We start from the raw sequence: 12,656 nt of genomic DNA, 5'->3' as shown, positions 1-12,656 counted from the left end.
AGCACTTCAGTAATTTCTGAGAAGCCTTGCTATGGTGGCAGTGGTGGCAAAGTTAATTCACAGAGAAAAAAGCCACACTCAACCAAGGCATCTGTCTGGCCACCCACCTCCACTGTATAGATAGATGGATGGTCCCCAAATCAGTGCCCAGCTGGGAAGCATAGTGCTCGGTTTGTGTAAAAACAAGCTTTGGGAGGGGAGATCCTTTCAAAATTATATGGCTAAATAAACCAAAAAGACATGTAGCCTCTCATTTTCTCTGGAGAACGCCTCTACATGTCTTGTTTCCCCAGTCCACTCAGTCTGTGGGCGCGCAGCCACCTCCACAGCGAGTACTGATAGGAGAACATTTTGTTCCAAAGGCAGGAAAGGCTTACCTCCCACGCCAAGGAACCAGGCCATTGTGTAAAAAACATCGTGAGGATTCTACTTTCTTCTCTTCTTTCAACTTGTCCCTTTCCCTCTATCCTCAACTAAACCCTTACAATCTCTCCTTAGATTGTTGCGCTGGTTTCCTATCTGGTCTCCCTTTTTTTGGTATAGTTTTTCTCTAATTCATCTTTTTTGTTGTTTACAGAAATATCTTTATCAGTCATAAAAGGCAGTATGTTATTCCTTTGTTTGAAACTTTTCTGTGGCTCCCTATTGCCTACCCAATAAAGGCTCGACTTTTATAGCATCCAAGAATTTCCTCTGCCTTAAACATTATATGGTGCCCTGTTGCCTTTGATCCCTGTTTCAGAGGCTCAAATTTTATGCAGCTTCTTGCTGGTCCTCACCTTGGCATCTGCCTTCCTGCTGCTCCCTCTTCCTGTCATGACCCCCTCATTCTCAGAACCTCCCACCCCTCTGTGTTGGCAAATGCTGATCCTTCAACACTTAGGTCCAGGTGTCCTTGTCTGTGGAAGCTTTCCTGACACCCTCAGCTGGATCCCTCCTTTGTGACTCCATTGTTATTTGCATGAACTTCTCTTCTGGCAGAAGCCTGGATGGCGCAGTGGTTAAGCATTTGACTGCTAACCAAAAGGTTGGCAGTTCAAATCAACCATCTGCTCCTTGGGAACCATATGGGGTAGTTCTACTATGTCCTATAGTGTTGCCATGAGTTGGAATTGACTCAATGGCAACCGGTCTCTCGTGGCACCTGTGACAAATTATCACACTTATTTTCTTATATGTCTGTGTCTTCTTAGATGAGTATAATTTCCCAATTAAATCTCAAATTCATGCTGTCTGCTCAGTGTTTTGTTCATCCTAATATTGTCAAACCTTTTCCTGGCACTTGATAAGTGCTTAATAAGTGTTTTATGAATTAATGAATAAATCTAGCTGGCTTACCTATGTTGTCAGTGAATGTGGGTGAGTGAGAAGGACCATAATGAATAAAGGCTAAGAAATTCTTTTGTAATGTCTTTGACTTGGCCTCTGTAATGCCAGATAGAGACTTGTTTTCTTATCCAGCCTATAAAAAACTGTGACATTGAGACAGTCATTTCCCTTCTCCCCTGCCTCAGTACTCAGCTGTGAAATGTTGGGGGCAGCCTAGCGTGATGCAGTGGGGTCAACGCCAAAAGCTTTGACGTGCGGCAATCCTGGGTTGAAATTCTGCCTCTTCCCCCTCTGTTCCCTGGGAAAAGTCCTTTAATTTCCTTCCGTTTCTTCTTCTGTAAACTGGAACACATGATATTTAGTTGAGTGGATAGTGTAAAAAGTAAATATGATAATGTTTGTAAAGTTCCTAGCTCATAGTAGGCATTCAATGTAATTGGTTCCACTCCCATTGCAGTGAGAACAGTTCCTTTTCCATCTGCCCTTCCTATCACAAAGGATTGTTTATGAAAACACTTGAAGAATATAAAGTGCTATTCAAATAAACAGAAAGCTTCTCTTTAAACAAGTTCACTTATTTTTGCTTCAATGAATGCACGTGAATTGACCAAGTGGACCAGGGGATTCAAGGCTGGGCCAGTGCGGTCAGGAATAGGGCTGGATCTAGGTCAAAGGGAAGGAGACCTGGTGAATCATGGGCAATGAGTAAGTATGGTGCCGGCTTTGAAACCTACATGTTTTCTGAGGAAATTTGGGGTTCAAAACATGCTTTTTTAGTATTTTATGATCTTGTGGAAAGAAGCTTCATGAATTCTGTGGAAAAATTCTAAGTGGGAACAAAATATGCTCCTTATATGCAACTCAAGTGTTGTATCAAGCACAAGCTGCCTTCTCTTTATTGTGCTGAGCCTCTTTCCGTGGCTGCCTCTTTTTTAATTAAGACCTTTTTCCTAATATTCCACATCCACTTCTTTATTTTCTGTCTGTAGGGTTTTCAGCTATTTTTGCAGTATCTTACTGCCTGGTATATTTTTTGTGCTCATTGTATTTCATTCATGCATAACTCACAACATCTCACATACTGAAAGTCTAAAATGTACTTACCCAAACCCTTCAGTGTTCAACCACAAATTTACATCATCTGGTATTGGGACCTTGGCCCCAGTGTGTGTGATGGTGGGGAAGTACTGTGTTTGCAAGTGAAGTTTTTCTGAAGATTAGTTACTCCAGACTTCAACGTCTTCAGTTTGGAAAGGACCAGACTCAAAAAGTCACTCTGTCATGGCTCTTCTGCCTGTCCCACAGTGTTCCTGACACGTGAACTAGTCCCTCAGGTACAAGCCTAATTTAAGAATTTGCAAAGGGAATTTTATTGGTTGTGACTGTGAAAATAGAATGGATGCTTTGCTGGTGGTGTTGGAGTTCCCCTGGGAGTTATTAAACAGTTGCTAACTCATCACTCTATGCAAGTTCTCTCTCTCTCTCTCTCACACACGCAAATGCAGACACCTACATTTCTCTTCTTACCAAATTCTCCAAGACCACAGAGGGCACAAATCCATTTATTCTGTAATTCTTTGAGTTTTGAGAAAATTGCTCTATCGAAACATTTAATGTCATTTGATCATGCATTCTCAATGGGGGCATTTTTTCCTCCAGAGGGACAAATTTGGTTCTTGTGGTGGTGTGAAAAGAACTCAGATATTATAATGGTTTGTAGCTCTTCAAAGGGCCACAGTACATAAATAGATGTAGAGTATACCTGTGGTACTAAAATTTTATGGGTGAGCAATTAGGAAAAAAAAAAAAATCCAAAAAAATACCTTGAGATAGAGGACAGAAACTTAAGAAGGTTGAGAAACACTGTCCTATGAAGAGTCTTGACCCAATGTCTCTGATTTGTAGGATGTGGGAAAGACCATAGAGGTGTACTACCTCCCAAGACCTTCTTAGCCAAATATGAATGTAACACAATAGTTTGGCACTTTCCGAAACACTGTTCAATGTGTTGCAATTTCCTGGGCTTCCTTACCTCTTGGCTAATTTTTTGAATGGTATTGGGGGCTGATAGGTAGAATTTGAGGCGAGCATAGAGATATTTAAGGAGCTTGATTGTCTCTCTGTATGTTTACTCCCTTGGAATCCTTTCCTTGGGAGAGGGGTAGATTCCATCACAGTCCCCCTGGTTATTACTAAATGATCCTGAGCCGATTTTATTTTTGAACTTTTTATTGTGCTTTGGGTGAAAGTTTACATAGCAAATTAGTTTTCTAGTCAACGATTTTTGGACTAATTTTCCGTGACATTGGTTGCAATCCCTGCAATGTGTCATTTCCTTCCTGGTTCCTCGTTTCCATTAGTCTGGTTTCCCTGTCCCTCTCCTTGCCTTTTTATCTTTGGTTTTGGGCAAATGTTGCCCTTTCAGTCTCATATAGTTGTTTGTTCTAAGGGGCTCATTCTTCATGGATGTTACTGTTTATTTTATAGCCCTGTCTTTTTATTTGGCTGAAAGGTGACCTTATGAATGTCTTCAGTTTCAAGTTAGAAGGTTGTCTTAAGGCAGTAGTCTTGGGGAGTTTTCCAGTCTCTTTCAGACCAATAAAATTTTTTTTTTTTAAATCTGAATTTTGTTCTACATTTTTTTTTAACCCATTCTAACCAGGACCTCTATTGTGATCCTGGTCAATGTGGTTGGTGGTGGTAGCTGGGCATCATCTAGTTCTTCTGGTCTCAGGTTAGAGAGGCTGTGGTTCATGTGGGTAATTAGTTTGGACTAATTGCTTCCTTGAGTCAGTTTTCTTCGTTTTCCTTTGACTGAGGTGAGAAGAGACCAGTAGTTTCTTCTCAGATGGCCACTTGCAAGCTTTCAAGACTTCAGGTATTACTTACCAGTCTAGGATATAGAATATTATCTTTACGAACTGTAGTTTGCCATATGACCAAGATGTCCCCAAAGACTATGGTACTGAGCCTTCAAGTCCAGTAGTTCTCTCCTGATGTATAAGTAGTTTCTATAATTGTGCCCCATGTGTGCTATTGGAGCCCTGGTGGTGCAGTTGGTAAGAGCTCGGCTGCTAAGCAAAAGGCTGGCAGTTTGAATCCACTAGCTGCTCCTTGGAAACCTAATGGGACAGTTTCTACTCTGTTCTGGAAGGTCATTATGATTCGGAATTGACTCGACGGCATTTAACAACAACAATAACATATGCTGTATTATATGAGTATACATGCTGCAATTACAAATATGTATATAGAAATATCCACAGCCTTACCTATGCATGTATGTTGGTGTCCTCCCATATGACCTCCTTCACCTATTCTTATGGATTCAATCGTGTCCCCCAAAGTGTGTGTCAACTTGGCTAGGCTATGATTCCTAGTATTGTGTGGTTGTCCTCCATTTTGTGATCTGATGCACTTATCCTGTATGTTGTAAATCCTAACCTCTATGTTGTTAATGAGGCAGGACACAGTCTACAGTATTAGGTTGTATCTTTAGTCAATATCTTTTGAGATATAAAGAGAGAATTGAACAGACAGAAAGGACCTCATAACCCCCAAGCAAGGAGATCCACGAGCAGAATGCATCCTTTGGACCTGGGGTTCCTGCAACGGGAAGCTTCTAGACCTCAGTAAGATTGATGCCAAGGATTTTCCCCCAGAGCTAACAGAGAGAGAAAGACTTCCCCTAGACCTGGTGTCCTGAATTTGGACTTCTCACCTCCTAAACTGAGAGAATAGATTTCTCTTTGTTAAAACCATTCACATGTGGTATTTCTGTTATAGAAACACTAGATAGCTAAGATACCTATTTAGCATACATATTAGCCTATGTATGCTTTAGATGAAAATTTATAGTGCAAATTAGTTTCTCATTCAAAACTTTATACAAAAGTTGTTTTGTGACATTAGTTGTAATCCCTGCAATGTATCAGCACTCTATCCCTTTCCCTTTATACTATAGGGCTCCCAGTGTCCATTTGTCCAGTTTTCCCATCCCTTCCTGCCTTCTTGTCTTTCCTTTTGGGCAATTTTGCCCATTTGGTGTTGTATACGTGATTGAACTAAGAAGCACGTTCCTCACCTGTGTTATTGTTTGTTTTACAGGCCTGTCTAATTTTTGGCTGAAAGGTGGACTTTGGGAATGGCTTCAGTTCTGAGTTAGCAGAGTGTCTGGGGGCCATAGTCATGGGGGTTCCTTGAGTCTCTGTCAGAGCAATAAGTATGGTCTTTTTTTTTGTGATTTGAATTTTGTTCTTCATTTTCCTCCCACTCTATTTGGGGTTTTCTATTTTGATCCTTGTCATAGCAGTCAGTGATGGTAGCCAGGCACTATCTAATTCTTCTGGGATTACGTTGGTGGGGGCTGTTGTTCATGTGGTCCCTTAGTCCTTTGGACAAATATTTTCCTTGTGTCTTTGGTTTTCTTCATTCTTCTTTGCTTTGAATGGGATGCAAGCTTTTAAGGCCCTAGACACTACTCACCAAAGTCAGATGTAGAAGAGTTGCTTTATGAACTGCTATGCCAATTGAGCTAGATGTTCCCCGACACCATGGTTCCCAGCCTTCAGCCCAGGTAACTCGATCCCTCAAGGTGTTTGGATATGTCTAGGAAGCTTCTATGACTTTGCCTTGGTCAAGTTGTGCTGACTTCCCCTATACTGTGTGTTGTTTTTCCCTTCGTGAAAGTCAATACTTGTCTTCTACCTAGTTAGTAACTTCCCCTACCCACTGCTTCCCTCCCTTGTAACCATCAAAGGTTATTTTTTCCTGTGTGTAAACCTATTCCAACATTTTATAATAGTTGTCTCATATAATATTTGTCTTTTTATGATTGACTTATTTCACTCAGCATAATGTTCTCTAGATTCATCCATGGTTGTAAGATACTTAGTGGATTCTTCTTTATTCTTTGTCATTGCATAGTATTCAATTTTGTGTTTGTAGTACAGTTTGTTTATCCATTTGTCCGTTGATGGGTACATCAGATATGTTTTTGTTTTCTTTTCTGAAACATAAAATAGGCCTTGAGTGTTTGAAAAGGTATTTCTTCGGTAGTTTTTTGTGAGCCACAGTGACCTATCTTGAATTTTCTATTCACACTATGTAGTTTTGCCCCAGCTATAACTAACACACAACAACAACAATAACATGAAAGCATTGGAAGGAAGGGGGAGAAAGAAAAAAGGAAGTTCTGGCTAACATAAAATAAAAAGTCATGGTGAATTTCGTGCAGATCTGTCCCTAAACTGTACAAGTAGTTTTGAGAGTGATTTCAGTGGGAAAATGAGTAGAATGGACCTGAAAATTGGAAATTCTGGTCCATGTATATAACTGGCTTAACACAACTTAAAATATTCCTTTTCTTTTCACTATTTGGTGAAGTATATCCAAGATTCTGGATTCAAAATGTAAAATTTATAAAAGATTTTAATAAGAGACTGGAAATAGCACAGTTATCTGGGAAAGCATGTATATAAAAAATACATCTGTATTCTATATATATATTTAGGTATAGATAGACAAAAAATAGTGGATTTTGATTGAATGCTTGCTTAGTGCCAACTATTGTCCTTCACAACTATTATCCTTACAACATGCTCATGCAGGTCTTGTCAGTAGGCAATGTTATCTCCATATTGCATATTGCAGGTGGTGAAAATGAGGTAAAACATGTCAATGTGAAACACATGGATTAAACCAAATTAGCATTTTGCTTATTGATTTAAATCTTATATCTCTCATACTGTTTCCCAGTCCAGCAGCCTGATAGCTCATGTTCAATCTCATGTCCTCCTTTTGTTCTTCTATTTCCTCTAAAAGAGTTGTGTAATAGGGGCACTGGTGGTTCAGGGGAAGAATTCTCACCATCCATGCAGGAGATCCTGATTCGATTCCTGGTCAGTGCGCCTTATGTGCATCTACCATCAGTCTGCCAGTGCAGGATTGTATGTTGCCATGATGCTGAGCAGGTGTCAGTGAAGCTTGCAGACTAAGACAGACCAAGAACAAAGGCCTGGTGGTCTACTTCCAAATATCTCAATGGTTTGATCTGCAGCCTATCATGGGAACAATATAGGACCAAGTAGCATTTCCATTGTGCCTGGGGTCCCCATGAACTGGGATAGACCCTGCTGTAGCTAACAACAACAATAATAGGATTGATTGGCCCTGAAGATATACAACGAAATGAGTGACAAGAAAGAAAGCAGCTGTCTCTTACCTTTAGGCTAGAACTTTGAGAAAATTGGATTTCCAGTCTCCATCTGACTCCCTTACCCTAGTTTACTGTTCTCAGAAGACTGAAGCCACCTTTGTATTCTCCTCATGGCTGACTTCATCTCTTGGTTCCTCAGTGTGTAGATCAGGTGGTTCAGCATGGGAGTTATGACTATGTTATTGATGGACGTGGCTATGTCCATGGGCAGTGTAATAAAGGGCTGACAGTACATGTAAACACCTGGTACAAAAGGGAGAGTCACTACCAGGATGTGGGAGATGCAGACAGAGAAGGCCTTGTTCCATTCCTCCCCAGAGTGGGATCACAGGATCACCTGAACAACTGTGTAGGACCCCAGGAGTAGGAGGAACCATAGCAGGGTCACTAGCTCATTGTTAGAGATTAGGAGATGCTCCAGAGCAAAGGTGTCAATGCAGGTCAGTTTTACCACCTGGGGCACATCACAGTAGAAGGCATCCAGAGTGTTGGGGCCACAAAAGGGTAGTAGAAGTATCAGAATTATCTGAACAATTGAATGCAAACCACCCCCTATCCAGGAAGCCACCAGCAAGGTTACCCATATCTCTGTCCTCATAATGGTCACATAGTGGAGGGGTTTGGAAATTGGAGGCCATTACAGAGAGGGAAAAAATACCTGCTCCAGCAGCAAAGTGAAAGAAAAAGATCTGTGCCATGTAGCCATTGTAGGAGATGGTCTTTCTCTTTGATAATAGATCCACCAGTAACTTGGGGACAGAGATGGATGAAAAAACAATGTACAGGACTGATTTGTTTTTCAGGAGAAAGTACATGGGAGTGTGGACACAGGACTCAACAGGTGACAATGACCACAGTGAGGACATTGCCCAGTACAATTGTTATATATCCAACAAGGAAGACCACAAATAAGAAACACTCAAGCTCCTGAAAGCAAGTGAGCTCTAGGAAGACAAACTCCTTCACATTGGTGTGATTTCCCTGGTCCATGGTGGGGAAGACCCTCTTCCAGGTCTGCCTTGGAAGAGATGTTGCCGTTAAGAGGATGGTGTCATGAATCAGCAACATTATTTATTATACACCTGCTCTGCACGTGTCTGTCAGTTTGTCATACTGTGGGGGCTTGCACATTGCTGTGATGCTGGAATCTATGTCACCGGCATTCAAATGCTAGCAGGGTTACCCATGGCGGACAGGTTTCAGCAGAGCTTCCAGACTAAGATAGCCTAGGAAGAAGGACTCAATGGTCTACTTCTAAAAAGAATTAGCCAGTGAAAACCTTAAGAATAACAGCAGAATATTGTCCAATATAGTGCCGGATGATGAGCCCCCCTGGTTGGAAGGCACGCAAAAGACGACTGGGGAAGAGCTGTCTCCTCAAAGTAGAGTTGACCTTAATGATGTGGATGGAGTCAAGTTTTTGGGACCTTCGTTTGCTGATGTGGCATGACTCAAAATGAGGAGAAATAGCTGTAAACATCCATTAATAATCAAAACATGGAATGTACAAAGTATGAATCTAGGAAAATAGGAAACCGTCAAGTGGAACTCATAAATATTGACATCCTAGGCAGTACTGAGCTGAAATGGACTAGTATTGGCCATTTTTAATCAGACAATCATATGGTCTGCTATGCCAGGAATGACAACTTGAAGAGAAAAGGCATCGCATTCCTCTTCAAAAAGAACATTTCAAGATCTATCCTGAACTACCATATTGTCAGTTATAGGGTAATATTCATATGCCTATTTTTTACAAGGAAGACCTGTTAATATGACTACTGTTCAAATTTATGCACCAACCACTAAGGCCAAAGATGGAGAAACTGAAGATTTTTACCAGCTCCTGTGGTCTGAAATTGATTGAACATGCAATCAGGATGCATTGATAATTAATGGTGATTGGAATGCAAGAGTTGGAAAAAAAAGAATCAGTAGTTTGAAAATACAGCCTTGCTGATAGAAACTTTGCTGGAGATCGCATGTTAAAATTTTTCAAGATCAACGACTTCTTCATTGCAAATACCTTCTTTCACCAACATAAATGGCAACTGTACATGTGGACCTCGCTAGATGGAATACACAGGAATCCAACTGACTATATCTATAGAAAGAGACGATGGAAAAGCTCAATATCATCTGTTAGAACAAGGCCAGGGGTAGACTGTGGATGAGACCATCAACCACTCTTATGTAAGTTCAAGTTGAAACTGAAGAAAATTAGAACAAGCCCATGAGAGCCAAAATATGACCTTGAGTATATGCAACCTGAATTTAGAGACTATCTTAAGAATAGATTTGATGCTTTGAACACTAATGACAGAAGACCAGACTAGTTGTGGAATGACATCAAGGACATCATACATGAAGAAAGCAGGAGGTCATTAAAAAGACACTAAAGAAAGAAAAGACCTAAATGGATGTCAGAAGAGACTCTGAAACTTGCTCTTGAACACTGAGTAGCTAAAGCAAAAGGAAGAAATGATGACGTAAAAGAGCTCAACAGATTTCAAAGGGCAACTCAAGAAGACAAAGTATTATGATGACGTGCAAAGAACTGGAGATAGAAAAACAAAAGGGAAGAACATGCTCAGCATTACTGAAGCTGAAAGAAATGAAGAAAAAATTCAAGCCTCGAGTTGCAATACTGAAGGGTTCTACAGGGAAAATATTAAATGATGCAGGAAGCATCAAAAGAAGATGGAAGGAATACACAGAGTTACTATACCAAAAAGAATTGGTTGACATTCAACCATTTCAGGAAGTAATGTATGATCAGGAACTTACAGTACTGAAGGAAGAAGTCCAAGCTGCACTGAAGTTATTGGCAAAAAACAAGGCTCTGGGAATTGACAGAATACCAATTGAGAAGTTTCAACAAATGGATGCTCGCTGGAAGTCCTTACCCCTCTATGCCAAGAATGTGGAAGACAGGTACCTGGCCAACCGACTGGAAGAGATCCATATTTATGCCTATTCCCAAGAAAGGTGATCCAATCGAACATGGAAATTATAGAACAATATCATTAATATCACAAGCCAGCAAAATTTTTCTGAAGAACATTCAAAAGTGGCTGCAGCAGTATATCAACAGGGAACCACTGGAAATTGAAGCCAGTTTTAGAAGAGGATGTGCAACCACGGATATCATTTCTGATGTCAGATGAATCCGGGCTGAAAGCAGAGAATACCAGAAAGATGTTTACCTGTGTTTTATTGACTATGCTAAGGCATTAGACTGCGTAGATCATAACAAATTATGGATAACATTATGAAGAATGGGAATTCCAGACACTTAATTGTGCTCATGAGGAAACCATACATAGATCAAGAAGCAGCCATTCGAACAGAACAACGGGATACTGCGTGGTTTAGTCAGGAAATGTGTGCGTCAGGGCTGTATTCTTTCACCATACCTATTCAATCTGTATGCTGAGCAAAAATCTGAGAAGCTGAACTCTATGAAGAAGAACAGGACAGAAATGATTGGAGGAAGACTCTTTAACAACCTGCATTACGCAGATGACACAACCTTACTTGCTGAAAGTGAAGAGGATTTGAAACACTTACTGATGAAGATCAAAGACCACAGCCTTCAGTACGGATTACACCTCAACATAAAGAAAACAAAAATCCTCACAACTGGACCAATGAACAACATCATGATAAACAGAGAAAAGATTGAGGTTGTCAAGGATTTCGTTTTACTTGGACCCACAATCAATACCCATGGAAGCAGCAGCCAAGAAATCAAAAGACACATTGCATTGGGCAAATCAGCTGCAAGAGATCTCTTTAAAGTGTTAAAAAGCAAAGATGTCACCTTGAGGACTAAGGTGCACCTGACCCAAGCCATGGTGTTTTCAATCGCTTCATATGCATGTGAAAGCTGGACGATGAATAAGGAAGACCAAAGGAGAATTGACATCTTTGAATTGTGGTATTGGCGAAGAATATTGAATATGCCATGGACTGCCAAAAGAACGAACAAATTTGTCTTAGAAGAAGTGCAACCAGAGTGCCCCTTAGAAGCAAGGATGGCGAGACTATGTCTCACACACTTTGGACACGTTATCAGGAGGGATCAGTCCCTGAAAAAGGACATCTTGCTTGGTAAAGCAGAAGGTCAGTGAAAAAGAGGAAGACTCAACCAGATGGATTGACACAGTGGCTGCAACAATGGGCTCAAGCAGAGCAACAACTGTGAGGGTGGCGCAGGATCAGGTGGTGTTTTATTCTGTTGTACATAGGTTCAGTATGCGTCGGAAGTGACTCAACGGCACCAAATAACAACGACAGCGAGAGTCATCTAGACCATCTGAAATTAATCCCTGGAAAGCCAGTATTGAGAGTGGATGACTCTCCCCTTTGTACCCAGTATGGATGCTCACTTTGCTTTAGCCTTCTGGAGCTATAGCTAACTTGTCACATTGTGGTGTTGTGCCTAGCTTGCCTCCATGAACTGTGTCTAATTTATGGAGTATTTTAAGAGCAGAAATTTCAGTCCAATACCAACTGAGGAACAGTGATACTGCTGGGTGGTAGGGGTTGCATTTAGAGTGAGTTTTCCTTGCCTGCGCTTTCCTCCTAAATAACTGTATGCAAATGACTCTTCCCTGACATTGGTCCAGGCACTTATACATCAGAGACTGCTGAGAGGGAAGCCTGGATGTTACAGGTCAACCAACGTGTTCAGTTCGGATTTTAGCCGACCACCAGTTTCAACTATTTCCTTGGCAGATGAATAAATTGTAGGGGATCAAATGAAATATAATCTTATTTTTCATTCCCTTCAGCAGATTAAAGAGGAAGTGTTAAAGAATAGGATAGAAAGAAGACTGAAGAGGAATTTGGCATGGGTTGATTTGTAATCTTTTAGATATTAGGTCCCTGAATCATAAAAAGTCAGCTTCTTCTTTAAGCCTTTGCTTCTTGAGGGCACGTGAGTTAGGTGCGGAGCAATGTTTGGGAATGAATGGCTGTAAAATGATGTGAAAGTTCTTAGAAGGACCCGAAGCCTTGCGGTATGTACTCCTTGGTCAGGTGATGACAACCAAGGACCTTTTTTAACACTATCATAGAGAATAAATTTCTATGAATGAGCTTGTTT

At 40.8% G+C, this 12,656-nt stretch overlaps 1 pseudogene; it reads right to left on the bottom strand.

Moving 5' to 3' along the window:
* Positions 1-7,604: 7,604 nt before the first annotated feature.
* On the bottom strand, positions 7,605-8,536 carry LOC126080886 (olfactory receptor 4D6-like; annotated as a pseudogene).
* Positions 8,537-12,656: the final 4,120 nt, after the last annotated feature.

Source organism: Elephas maximus, chromosome 7 (assembly GCF_024166365.1).
Source record: "Elephas maximus indicus isolate mEleMax1 chromosome 7, mEleMax1 primary haplotype, whole genome shotgun sequence".
Taxonomy (NCBI): domain Eukaryota; kingdom Metazoa; phylum Chordata; class Mammalia; order Proboscidea; family Elephantidae; genus Elephas; species Elephas maximus.
The sequence above is the reverse complement of the archived record's forward strand: the minus strand, read 5'-3'. Positions and strand labels throughout refer to the sequence as shown.